The sequence below is a fragment of the Emydura macquarii genome, unplaced genomic scaffold, assembly GCF_026122565.2.
Source record: "Emydura macquarii macquarii isolate MOO-44397 ecotype Brisbane River unplaced genomic scaffold, CSIRO-AGI_Emac_v2 contig_3623, whole genome shotgun sequence".
Classification (NCBI taxonomy): Eukaryota; Metazoa; Chordata; order Testudines; family Chelidae; genus Emydura; species Emydura macquarii.
Genome location: NW_027133760.1, coordinates 112,264 through 123,882, shown reverse-complemented (window position 1 = coordinate 123,882; position 11,619 = coordinate 112,264). Strand labels below are relative to the sequence as shown.

At 46.7% G+C, this 11,619-nt stretch overlaps 1 long non-coding RNA gene across 1 annotated transcript; it reads left to right on the top strand.

The window, feature by feature from the left end:
- The first annotated feature begins 18 nt into the window (after positions 1–18).
- Positions 19–2,700, top strand: LOC137145755 (uncharacterized). The gene is made up of 4 exons (XR_010917751.1): positions 19–88; positions 546–648; positions 1,519–1,560; positions 2,546–2,700. It is a non-coding gene; the product is annotated as an uncharacterized lncRNA (long non-coding RNA).
- Positions 2,701–11,619: the final 8,919 nt, after the last annotated feature.

Below are 11,619 nucleotides of genomic sequence, written 5' to 3'. Positions count from 1 at the left end.
TGCCTCTCTCCCTGGGCAGCTGGAAGGACATAACCAGATCCACCGCACGGAACTGAGCACCAACCACGTGCTGCTGTACATGGAGCAGGTGAGCGGCCACCTGGGGCCAGGATGGGGTGGGGAGAGTCAACCCCCAATGTACCCGCAATAGAGGCACCGAGGGGAGGGGATCTTCTAGACCATGGCCAGGAAAAACAAACCCACATATCTCCCCCAGCTGCTGCTTCCCAGTATTCGCTTTCAGCACTTCCTACTGCCCCAGCATTCAGAGCCAGGGGCCTGTTTCCTTCCCTTCCACCACCTCCCCGCACCTGAAGCCTTTGGGTACCAGGTAGAGTGGCTCATACCCAGGGTGGGGACAGGGCTTCTCCCTCCTCCCTCAGGTCCTGAATCCCTGCCAGGCCCTGCAGCCAAGGGGGGGCAGGTGCTGGGCCTGCAGGATCCTGGGTGGGGAGCAATGGGGCAGACACCGGGTGGGGAGAAGGGGAAGGAGAGGGTGAGGTGGCTCAAGCTGCCTCCTGAGCCTCGTCTGTTTCCCCTCCCAGGTGAGCAACGTGACTCAGATCTTCTTCTTCACGGTGGAGCAGGACTTCCCCGTGCAGAGCCTGAAGCCAGCGCCAGTGAAAGTCTACGACTACTACGAGACGGGTGCGTGTGGGGGCAGGGCTGGGGGACGTTAGCCCCGTGGGCCTGTCTCAGGGAGGGGAGAGGCCACAGGCAGAACCACGGGGGAACTGCTCAGCGATGCCCATGCAGGTTCAAGGGCAAACCCCGTTCGCTTCTCCTCCTGCTTCCAACCCGAACGGCCCTGCTGCCACCATGCCTCACGCTGGCTTCCCCCACGCAGACAATGTCCGCACTGGGGTCCCCTCCGGGGCTCCCACTCACATCTCTGGGCACAACGGGCCTGTTCTCAGCAGCATCTCCCCACTCCCAGCTGAGAATGTGGGGGACGCAGGGATTATGGGCAAGGGAGCATCCTCCTCTGGCCCCATGCTCACACCATGGGCCCCAGACCCCTCCCGCCCTGTAGAGGGAAGGTGCCAACCCAGTGGGTTAGAGCCAGGGGGATCTGGGAGGGTCCTGGGTTCAGATCCTGCCCTGAGATACCAGCTCTGTGTGTGACCTGGGGGAGGCACGTTCACTCCTCCATGTCCCCAGCTAAGAAATCGGGGTGACAAAACCAGAGCCCAGCGGCAAACCCGGCTGTCGTGTGGCAGACGAAGTGCGCAAACGGTCACAGGGCACCTGGCACAGCCCCGCCGGAGATGCCTGCTGCGCTGTGGGCTTGGTGTGACCTTTGCCTTCTTCCCATGGAGCCCAGCGGAGGTTCCCCGAGTGCCCCTGGAGACGGGGCTCCCTCCCCTGCTGCGGAGATCTCTGCAGAGCCTGCCCGGTGCGGTGCCAGCTCTCTGCTGCAGGGCCTGGTGGACGCGCCTCTCTCGGCGCCCCGTGCGCGCAGCCCTGGCTGGGTCTCACGCAGCCCTGCTCACGTCTCTCTTCCCTTGTGTCCTCCAGATGAATTCGCCATTGCTGAGTACAGCGCTCCCTGCCGCCAAGGTAGCGTATGAAGAGCCATTTCCTCCCGTCTTCCTGCTCGCAGCACCCCCAGATCTACTCCGCACCGCGAGTGCTCATCTCCGGCAGTGTACGCCCCCGCAGTCGGAGCTGGTGGCTTTTCTCCCCTGCACAGCGGATTGGGCCTTGCACTGATGGCCCCTTGGCTTATCCCAGGGACAGATGCTCCTTTTATCCCTCCCTTTACACAGCTCCCTCCTGCAGCCTCTGCCTCATGAGCCATATTGAAAGGGTGTCACTGCAGTGGTGTGTGAGAGGCTCTTCCTGGGACGGGGCGAGGGCTTCTGCCCAATCGGAGCCAAGAAGTCCCTGCCCTCTCACAGGGTCGCTTGTTTCTGTGAGGTTTTCAGAGAGGGTCTGTCCCAGCTCAGATCAAATAGTGTCTGAGACCACTCAGCCTGCCGTCAAAGCTTAGCTTTTTTACACCCTTTCCCCAGCAGTTGGGTCTGAGCTCACTGCCCCTGGCGCTGACGGCTGTTGTGTAAATGGATTCACTCCATCCTGCATTGGGTCCCATAGGAACAAAGGGGCGGGGAGAGAACGTGCTCCCCAGATCAGCACCTGGCCCCCAAAGCAAATGTTGGAGTTGAGCCTCAGCACGTTGATGGCTCCAAGGATCCTGTGGCTTCCACGTCCATCCCAGCTGTGCTGTCTCCTGCCACATGGCCGCTCTGCAGTGTCAGACACAGCAGGGAACAGCTCTCATGCCAGCCTGTGCTGGATCCTGTGCTGTGACCCCCAGCACTATGAAACGCTCCATGTGGATGGCAGCTGAGCCAGGCCCCTGGTGGGGAGAGGTCGGGGCCATGGAATCTCCTGGCTGGGGCCCTGGCTGTGCTGCGCTCCCTGGGGCGGAGCAGCCATGCCCAGCCCTGCAGGTGTTTGCTGGCTCTGTGTCCAGGCCTGGGGAGGAGCAGCGATTCTCTTCTCTAGCCCCCTCCCATTCCCTCTCCTTTTCCCCTCACAGTGGGAGCCGAGCAGAGCAACGTGTGAGGGATGGAGTCATGGTCTGAGCCTCCTGCATCCCACCTGCTTATCCCCTGTGCAGGCTGAGGGGTTGGATGGAGCGACCAAGAGAAAACAGCAGCAAGAAGAGGGAAATGAACATCACAAATAAATGAATCCACCAACCTAAGCAATGGCTCTGGCCTCTATTCCCTTAGCCCTGTTCAGCCCCAGATCACAGCTTTAACACCCAGGACTCTCAGGCCTAGGTATGTCCCATCCTGCTAGGGCTCTGCCCCCCACAGCCAGCCAGGAGGAAAAGGGTCTGTGGGGAAAGATCTGCTAAGCCCCATTCTGTCCAATAGCCCTCCCCTTTTCCAGTTAGAGACTAGTGCGCGATTATACTTGTAAACATGAACTGCGGGAGTGTCGATGCTCTTTGCCCACTACGGGATGGGAACAGAAATACTTGGCTGTGCGCCAGAGACCTGACCCTGCTAGCATGGAATGGGGTCACCTATGGCTCAAGTGGACAAAGCCTGGGGGTTTGGAACATCAGCATTTAAGTTCCATCCCTGCTGCTTCCATGAAGCGTCAACTGGCCACAGCATGTAGTAACTGGCTTGTCCTAGAATTGAATGGCATGTTCCACGGATTTACCTAATATTAGTTTTATGTGTTCAGTTAATGGGGCTTCCACCCTTTCCCTTGGGGAAACTACTCCGCAGTTTGGGAGCTCCTTCACAGTGTGGAAAAGTTTCCTGAAACACTCCCCTTGTCTTGGTTTCAGCCCATTTACTCCTAATTTTACCTGTTCAAGTCCCCTAAATAATTTCCCCTCTTCTTGTGTGTTTACCCCTTTTAAATGTAGTTAGTGAATTATCATGCCTTCTAGTTATTAATTATTTAGCCAAACTATGCATATTTAGGTCTTTCGAAATCTCTTCATTAGTTGCTTTATTGAGCCCTTTCTCTGCATGTCTTTCCCCGGAGTGGTCTCTCTGAACAAAGAAAACCATGCATCTAGGGCTATGTCTACACTACAGATCTTACAGTGGCACATATGTACGGCCACAGCTGCACCATTGTAAGGTCTCCTATGTAGGCGGGAGAACGTCTCCTACTGACATAGCTCTGTCCACACCGGTGCTTTTGTCAGTGAAACTTATGTTGGTGAGGAGCATGTTTTTTTCACATCCCTGACTGAAAAAGTTTTACTAACAAAAGTGCTAGTGTAGCCATAACCTAGTTCTCTAGCTTTTCACCTTATTTCATGTGTCTTTGGCCAGGTCTAGACTATAGACCTATACCAGTATAACTATGTCATTCAAGGGTGTGAAAAATCCACATCCCTGAGTGATGTAGTTATACTGACCTAACCCCCAGTGTAGACAGAGCTATGTCAATGAGAGAGGTTCTCCCGTCGACATAGCTAACGCCTCTCAGGGAAGTAGACAGGCGAAGCTCTCTCATCGGTGTAGTAGTGATTTCACTGAAGCATTACAATGGCACAGCTGCACTGATGCAGCACTTTATGTGAAGATAAGTGTTTCGTCTCCTGCTGTGATTCCCCATTATTCACATACTAATGGTCCCACCTGCACTATGCTTTTAGAAAGACCTTGTCTACAAAATGAACTGGGTTTAAATTAGAACTGAGAGAAAATGAGATGAACCTTGGAAATAATGTTTTTTATAGAATGAAAAGTTCCAAAAATGTTGACACAGAAATGACAAAACATTTTGTTTCAGTCTTCTCTAGTGAAATGGCATGTTTCCACGTTCCCAAAACAACACGTTTTGTTCTTGGTTGTTGAAACTGAATCTGAATGTTTAGCTTTGAATCAGTTCCCCTTTGAACTACGTCTACCTAAGGTGCATCGTGCCTCAAGAGTTGCGGTTTAGATTCCATATTCCCCCATTTCCCCTCCAGGTCAGGCTTTCTGGCAAGACTACATAGCTCATAATGCACCTGCAGTCATGTGACTCTAATGATGCACCACATGGCTCAGTCAGATGGGTCGCCAGGATGCATTATGGAAGATGTAATCTGGCCAAGGATTCTTGACTATAGCTACAATTCCCATGAACCTCTGAACACCCTAGACAGAGGCAGTTTAACACTGATCTGACTTACATACCAAATTATAATATTATTCCGTGTTGCTGTCTCTTTTAGTTTTGCTATTTGTATTTGAAGATCTTTTCTCCACCTGGCCCTGCTTGTCCAACTATGGATAAAATCTGTGTTCTCTTTTTAAAAGAATGACAGATACTGTATCTCTCTTTAATATGCCCCTCATCAAGGCATGGGTGGGTGACTCTTTGGAATAGAAACGCCACATGATGAACAGGAGGTGTTGCATCAGAAATGGAGCTGAGCACCAAAGAACAAAAATTAACACACACAAAAAACAGTAAACAACAATAAAAAATAGAAAGAAAGGAAACAGCTACTAACTTGCTAACTAACTACACACCCTAGAGACTAGCTGGCAGCATCACTTGAAGAAATCATGAGGTAAACTGCTTGGTGAGGTCTAACTCAGGTACTGGCCAATGAGAAGGAACTGAAGAGGGCTGGGGCCACGCCACCCTTATATATCTTATATATCTTGGGTGGAAGTGTCTTCTCTTAAATTTGGCTCCCACCAACAGAAGTGCATCTCTACGCCAACTTAATAACGCCACCTCCCTAAGCATTGTAGAGTCACGGTCGATGTAATTAGATTGACCCAGTGTCAGTGCAGACACTGCGTTGCTTATGTCAAAAGTTACTGGCTTTCAGGAGCTGTCTCACAAAATCCCATACTGACAATACAATTGATACAAATGTTCTTGGTGAGGACACACACCACTGACACAAGGAGCCAAGTGTGCACATCACGAAGTGATTTAATAACTGCAGTGACTGAACACTGATGTAAATTACGTCAACATAATTTTATAGTGTAGACATGTCCTAAGTAACCATTATTTCTGCAAACAGACATAGATTCCTCCAGGGAAAAACAGGGCCAATGACACCTGAATATCTAATGTTTAAAAAGTGGGCAGGGGATGGAAACCTTCAAAAAAGAAAAAAGTTTTTCAGATCTCTGTGTAGCATAAAGCAACAACAAATGCCCAAGCCCAGCTCTTCCTTTCCTTTGCAGGTCACCCTTACATGTAAGAGCAGACAAAGTCCTAGAGAGCAGAGTGCTGGGCACATCACTGCATTGGCCAGTTCAAGGGAAAGGATGAACAAGACAGGATCTCGCAGAGCTTATGTGCTAGGAAAATACTGTAGGTCCTACAAAGACACAGCTATTGCTCATTTTATAACTTTTCCATTTCTAAAACTACATTCTAGCTGCTCTGTGGGAATGGGGTGAGGGTGCACTCCTACCATTGTAGACCCATAAAGGAGACCCTAATGGGTAATGGTTTGTAGCTTTGTATCTGATTGCGGCTGGCAGACAATGCTGTGGTACCATGTGTCTCCATCTTCTCCTTGAGCGTGGAGACAGCCCTGAAGACATGCAGCAAGACAGATGGACAGATTTTCCACCTTTGTTTGGCTATCAGGTACATGGACCCTTCACAGATCCACAGAGAACTCAGCTCTCTGAGGAGCCAGACTCTGGGGACGGAGACTATACTGCTGACATGGAGGCAGGTGGGGGATATGGTGTTTCATGTTATTCAGACCATTTACCCCTTCACTGACTCAGTACCAGGAACTTCTCAGGAGTGGTCAAGCGGTGCAGGCAAAAAGGCTGCTAACAACCCTCTTCTCCCCGTTCCAGCTACCTTGGGAAGTGGGAGGCCTCTAACGTGGTCTTAGTGGAGATGAAGATGCTGTCTGGTTTTGTTCCTGTCAAAAGGTCTCTCACAGAGATGAGGCACCATCTGACCTGTGGGACAATTCATAGGATAAAACAACCCTTATCCTCTCCAAGCACTGGCGTTTAGCCCTAGATGCCTTTGGTAGGGTCTCTCTTGGGGAGAGAGGGCAGGGAAAGAGAGAGCAACAAAATGGGGGATCAGACCCTGATGAATCAGTATCTGGGGAAAGGGGCGGATCATTCCAATCTTGTGTCTTCTAACTACAAGGCCAGTTTGGCTTTTGTTAGGATCAATGAGATCCTGAACCACCAGGGAGCAGCAAAGGAGCAGTTATGTCTGACATTGTAAACTTGTATTATTCTGTTCAGCTGCTAGGTGGTGTCACATGTAATATATATTACTTAAGCTCGCAGCCGTTTCTGATAGTTCATTAAAGGATCTTACAGTGAATGAATCTGTAAATCTCTCTGGGAAGGAAGCTGTGTAACCAGTCCATATAAGCAACCTATTGTGTACAAGGTGTACATGACATGACGTCAAAAGTAAACTAATGCTAGAAGAGAACAGGAACAGAAAGAAAACAGCAACAAAGGTTGTAGGATCGATCTTTTCAACATGCCACTCTTCAGTGCCCTAGAGCAGTGTTTCTCAATCTTTTTGATACCAGGGACCGGCTTGCTGCCTTCCTACGCCTTCCTAAACTGCGTCAGGGAGATCTCAGGGACTGTCACCGGTCCATGGACCAGTCATTGAGAAACACTGCCCTAGAGAATTTCAGCTTTGATTGACCTTCAGAATAGACAGATGGGAAGCAGTATTTTGCAAGATTTCACATTGCTATAAAACTCCACCAAGAAACTGGAGATACTCAGATGTCTTCTTTAATTTGTGCTGTGGTGAAGAGCATATCCTGAAATCCTTTTCCTTTACTGAAGAAAGTTACAAAGACAACTATGAAAGGATTCTGGCTATGTTTGATGTATACTTTATACCTCAGAGAAACCTGGTTTATGAAAGAGCATGTTTACCCCAGAGAATTCAGGAACCAAGAGAAAATGTTGAATTTTTTGTAAGAACTCAGCATGCATTCGCTGATAACCATGATTTTGGGACTGCAAGATATGAAAATATCAGAGACAACCTGGTTATTGGGTTAACAGACAAAATATTCTCACAACAATTACAAATAAAGACAGACATCACTTAAATCTACCCACAACTGTACAGATAACAAAGCAGTCTGAACTAGTCAAAGAGCAAAACAAAAGGGAGGGTAACTTGAAAATCATAAAATTAGCTTAGAATCTGTAAACACACATAGAATGAGTGTTAAAAGTCATTATCATAAAAGTCTTGAGGCTATGAAGAAATTCCAGGCAAACTACAAAGCCTTTCACAATATATGTACAAGATATGGAAAAAGTCATAGCCCACAGATACATGGCTAGCCAAAGGCGCAAGATGTAATAAATGCACAAAATATGGAAATTTTGCAGCGAGAAAGGTGGAAGAACTCAATGGAGGATTTGATTATATTGGACTTTTGAAAGGAGATCCAGTACAAATAACCTTAAGAGACAATGCTGAACCATACAGTGTGCAAAACTTCTCCAGACAGACCACAGAAAAGACTAATTGCAGATTTATGCAAATTCAGAGAATATCATTACCTAGTTTTAATGGACTTTTTTCCCAGGTATACAAAGACATAAAATGTTGCAGTGTTATCAAGAAACTGAAGTGTACATTTGTTCATTTCAGTATTCCAGAGCAATTAGTGATGGACAATAGACCACAATTCACTAGGAAAAAATAAGTCATTCTGAATGAAATATGTTTTTGATCATATTACTAACAGCCCATATTACCTGCAAGCAAGAGGCTAAGAGAGCTGTACTGGCAGACAAGAAAATCCTACAGCAGAAAGATCCATTCCTTGCTCTTCTGAGTTACAGATCAACACCAATAACAGCTGCTGGATATAATCCAGCACAGCTCCTGATGTGAAGACATCTCAGAACTACTGTTCCAACTTTGAAAAAGAATCTAACTCCAAAGTGTCCAAACATGAAGAGAGTAGCCAAATTGGGTAAAAAGGCTAAAAGAGCTTATGAACATTTTTATAACAGATGACACTTAGAGAACTGTCGGGTCTAGAACTCAGTAACCGTGTCTGTGTCAAACTGGAAGAAGAAAAAGGATGGACAACTCCAGCTGTTGTAAAGAAAATGAATTCAGGACCCAGATCATATGTGATTGAGATCAATAGTTCATCAGAAACCATCAGCATCATAGTTTGCTCCTCAGAAAGAACAATCAACAGAGCAAACTCTACAGGTGGCGGATGCAGAACGAGAAGACTCAAAGATTCCAAATTGACTAGAGACAATCGTTGCAACTAATGGGCAGCCAAGTTGTTACATGTTCAGTTTGTATAATTAAAAAACCAGTACAATTCAGAGACACTAAACAGACTGATCTGTATTGAATTTTAAAGATAGCATGATAGTGTAAATTTTGTAAACAGTAGGAACATAGAAAAACGGGGAGATGTTAAGGGAATGCTAAATTGTATTATACTATTCAGCCACTAGATGTCACCATGGATAGTTAAGCTCACAACAGCCATTCACAATCCTGGCAGTGTGCATTAAAGGATCACAGTGAACACGTCTGGTGTATCTCTGGGAAGAAAGCTCTGTAGCCAGTTCATATCTGGTACAGAAGCCTCACCTGCTAGCAGTCCTGCAATCTACCATGACAAGGTGTATATGATAGACATCTGGTCAGGTAGCTTGGTTCAATGCTATCACTCCATTGTGGAAGTGACATTTTTAGGCTTTCTGGGGTGGTCAGGAGCTACTGGTTCTTGGTAGGGTGTTTGTGTGTGTGTGTTTGAGGAGATGTATGCTGGAACTGTTGCTAATATTCTTTTATTTTCTCTGTAGATTAGGCAGTGGAAATTCACTTTCCTTCTCTGTCACTTGCTGAGCCACAAAACCACCAATCAGTGCTTCCACCTACAGGCCAAGAAACTGACCAAAAGTACCACAGACCTGCAAGATCCTCCGTCCCCCTAATCTGGTATCCCACCTTCTATACAGGACTATTAGGTCTGGTATCCCACCTTTTGCCATAGTGGATCAGACCACTGGGCTGTGTAGTTGAGCACGGTTCCTCCAACAGTGGGTACACCCGATACTTCAGAATACTTAGGCCAAGATTTTCCAAAGTGGATGCCTAAAATGAGGTTCCTAAATCCTGTTAAATTGCCTGGTTTTCAAAGGTGCTGAGGACCCAGCAGCTTGCACTGGCCTGAGCATTAGCCAGCACCTTTGAAAATTAGGTCATTTAGGGTACCTCTATATAGCCCATAGCAGCAAGGCTCCCAGCTCAGATCAACAGACTTGAGTGTGCAGGGCCCAGGTTAGTGCTCTAAAAATAGCTGTGTGGAGAGCACTTTGAAGTTGTGGCTTGGACTGGAGCTTAGGCACCGGAGCCGTGGAGATAACATTCTACAGTACTCAGGGCTCCTTACACCTTCTAGAGAAAGATGCAGTGTGTGTGTGCTACACTTCTAGCACCTGCTGCCAAGATCCAAGAGGTACTTAGGAAAAGCGTAATGGCTATGCTCTCCATCTCTCAGCTGTCTCTGCCCACGAAGTTGTGGAGAGCCTCTGGGCACAGGTGTTAGTTGCCCTGTGTGCACCAGAGGTGTGAAGTCAATGGACAACATTCAGTGTTGTCTTGCTTAGGTACATTGGATGACAGAGGCGTAGGATGACCACCTTTGTTGGATGAAAATAAAGGAAAACCACATGAAAAATAAGGAACAATGCTTTATTTTAAGGAACATTTTAAGGAAACACCATTTCCCTTGGCATATCGTGTTTTTCTCTCAAGTGTACATTTCTACTGCCCTCAAGTATATAATGCATTTATCATACACTTCAATATAATGTTTTAAATGGTACTTATCAGTTTTAATACACTTTTTAAAAAATAAATTCATAAAACTCTTTATATGTATAAATGAAATTATCTTTAATTTGAAGCTCAGACTTAACAGAATCAATATTTCGCAGGTTTCTGCAAGCTGTCCAAATCTGCTTACACAAAGAAAATGTTTTTTCTGCTGCTGCATTAGTAGTAGAAATGGACATCATAAATTTCACAGGTTTTAAGAAATTGGGAGAAGGAGCTGGCTACCTCACCCCTTTCCCTGTACACAGTATTCAGTGAACCTTCTTTGCAACAAAACATACTAGTCTCCATGTGTGGCAAGCATTACTGTTTAATTAGCTATAAATGAACCTTTCTCTTTCCAGAAGTTCTCTAAATTCTTCCTAAAATTTCCTTGTGTGTTGTAAGTGCAAAAACAGAGGCTTGGAGTGAAGAAACTTCTGAATATTTAATATCATGTTCTAACAAGTCTGAAACAAGAAGCCATATCCATGATTTTTATTCCAGGTGTACACTTTTATGCAGTCTTAGGACAAAACAAAAGGAGGTTTGTTTGTTTTTTTGGTTTTTTTTTTAAAGCTTTGTGGTTAGTTTTTGTTAAAAGGGTAGGTTTCTTCAGGCTGAATTTTACACCAAAAATAAGGTTTAATCAAGTTACATTGCATAGTATTGCTCCAAAAGGTTTGATGCAGTCTTCCCCTTACTCCACGACAAATCAATGAAATAAGGGAGTGAAGGGACATCCTTTAAAATAAGAGATGGGTGGTCACCCTACAAGGGGGTGAAAGAGGCTCATTTTCAGTTACTCCCCCCCCCCCCATTTCTTAGTTTACTTCAGCAGGACAGGACAGAATTTAGCCTTTTATCTTGTGACAGAAAGTGGGTTTAAGAATTCAGCTAACACAACATAATGCAACAGATTAGAAAGAGATTTCAGAGCTTCCAAAGAGATCTGAGGTCAAGATTTGCCACATGGTCCCTAAAGTGAGGTTCCTACACTCATATTTAGGCACCTATTTCAGGGACAGCCTACACAGACCATGGCAGCAAGCCGCCCAGCCCAGCCTGAGGTCAACAGACTTAGGCTTGTGTGGCTTTCACTAGCACTCTCAAAATAGCGGTTTGAAGTTGTGGCTCTGGCTGGGGCTCAGGCTCTGAAACTGGAGACAGGGAGCTTCCTGCTTAGGCTCAACTTGTTGTAATTAAAATCTCCTCATTTGGGGGGTTCGTGTGGGGTAGTGTGACCATATTTCCCAAAGGGAAAATGGGACACCGCATGGGACTAGCCCAAACCTCCCCTCCAGG